This window comes from Primulina eburnea, chromosome 11, assembly GCF_022965805.1.
Source record: "Primulina eburnea isolate SZY01 chromosome 11, ASM2296580v1, whole genome shotgun sequence".
NCBI lineage: Eukaryota > Viridiplantae > Streptophyta > Magnoliopsida > Lamiales > Gesneriaceae > Primulina > Primulina eburnea.
In genome coordinates, this window is record NC_133111.1 from 25,907,748 (window position 1) to 25,910,252 (window position 2,505).

Here is a 2,505-nt window from a genome sequence, read left to right on the forward strand (position 1 = left end):
TGACCCAAATGACATGAGGCCAATTCCATTAGAAAGATAAGATATAAGGCTATAACTTTCTTATTTTGAGTTTTGTTTAAATCATTAGGGAAAACGAGCCAGAAGTGACCCGAAGTGTGTCGTGTGTTTCGTTGTTCCTGCACTGACACATGTTGGGAGAATGGGCATACCTTTTTACTCCGACCTCCAAATGACCTGAAATTCGGAAAGGTTCAAGAAAACACATGTGGCTACAACTTTCATGTTTACCACTTTGGCTAATTCGGAAGGAAAATTGCAGTGTTGGCCCCTGGCAGAGGGTACACGGACCCCTACATGGACCCCTACACGGGGTCCGGGTCCGACCATGCAAAATAAGTGATTTCCAGTGTGTACACGGACCTATACACGGAGGGGGGCACGGGGACCGCGTCTATGTTATAGAAAACACGTTTTTGATTGATTTTGATGGCTTATATTCATTCTCTAGAGGCTTCTATACCATTCTAAATCCTTCCCTTTTCCTTCCATCGGTTTGTACCTTTTCTCTCCAATTTTTCTCTTCACTTCTCTACTTCAATTTCAAGGGTTCTAGTAGAAATTTGGAGTTTCATATACCTTAGAACTCAAGCTACAAGGTAAGGGTTCTATTATTTTGGAGTTTGGAAGGGTTTGGTTATATTAAAGGGTTAAGTTATGTTTATGGATTCATTGGATTATTGGTGATGATAGTTGGTTATTATTGTGTTTATTGATGTAGGAATTGAATCAAGGTTTCATAGCCACCATTTTGGTTTGATTGGGAGTAAATTAAGGCTATTCCTTGTGCTCACATGATATATATGTATCCAAGCCATGTTTATTGATGTCTAGCTTCTTTCATGGTTATGTTATTGCCATATTTGTTGTTATATATTCATTGATCCAAGAATTTTATTGATTTCATTGATAAATAAGCTAGCAAGCTATTGTGCTTATCAAGTGTTTGTTCAATTGTCCTAATGAATTTCATATGCTTCAATCCAAGGAATGATAGTAATTCATGCATGTCATTGGCCAATCACATGATTATGAGTATCTCTCACAGTTTTGATATATTTATATATCAAAGAGATACTATCCACAGGTCACAGGTCACAGAACTATCTTTCCCTTTCCTTTAATTCATGACATGTTATACCATCTATTTTTCCTTGATTATGTATTGTTCATTCAAGATGGTATTGTTCGATTTTCATTGCCATTGCCATAGCCATGTTTCAAGCCAAGCCATGTATATGTATTTGTTATGTACAGCTTTCTGCTTACTGACTTTTATCTCATTCCAGTTAATATCATGTGATGCAGGTGACAAAAAGAATTGAAACGGATCGTCCAAAGGGAAGAAGTCATATAGCTAATGGAATTGGAAACTTTTGAACTTTTTACTTGTATTACTTTTGTGGGTTGTGTTGAACAATACAAGTGGTTAGAATTATTCATTTTGGCAAATGTTTGAAGGAAAAGAAAAATAATGTTGGTTTTTGGTTAGGTGATGAAAGATATTCTTATTAATGGTCATGTATTTTAGTTTTAGAAAAATATTTTGATGTTCATGGCATATTGTTTCTTTTCTTGTTCAATGAAAATGCTTCCGCGTATGCTTTTCTTTTAAATTTAAATGTCATGAGTAGTGGGTTGTTTCAATTGGTATTAGAGCGAAAGTTCTTGGACCGTATATGACTTCTTCTACCTAGGACAATCCGGTATGTTTTCGATCCTGCATCTATTGATTCTAACTTTGAGAATTGATTCTATTTTATTGTTATTGATGTATTCTTTCTTCCTATCCATTGTTAAAGTGAGCATATGTGTAGGATATGCCTCCAAGAGAAAGAATATAGAAGGTGGTGATAGGACCTCTTCTACTGATAAGACAGTGAAGGTTGTTGATGAGTTTAGTAAGCTATTGAAAGAGCAAGCAAAGGTTCATGGTGAGAAAATCCAACATTTATTGAGCATGCACACCGCGACTCAGGGTCGTGGTCGTGGTAGATTTCAAGGCACAACAGAAAGTTCTGAAGATGGTGCCTATGATCGTTTTAGAAGAATGAACCCTCCTGATTTTGTTGGTGGTTCTGAACCATTGGTGGCTCTAGAATGGATCAAGTCTTTGGAAGCCAACTTCGACTTTTTGAAGTTCAATGATCAAGACAAGGTTAGTTGTGCAGTTTTTATGTTGGTCAAAGCAGCACGTATTTAGTGGGAAGCCACCAAGGTTACAGTGAATGTTCGTGAATTGAAGTGGGATGCATTCAAAGAGCTTTTCTACACCAAATATTTTTCTCGAGAGGTTAAAGCGAAGAAGATGAATGAATTTCTCGAGTTGCGACAAGCTGCCATGACTGTCAATGAGTATACTCTCAAATTTGAAGAAGGTTGTGTCTTTGTGCTTTTCATCGCCGAGAATGATAAAGATAAAGGAGAGCACTTTATTCGTGGCTTGAGACCCGAGATTCGACGAGATGTTCACATGGCTAAAGTGGT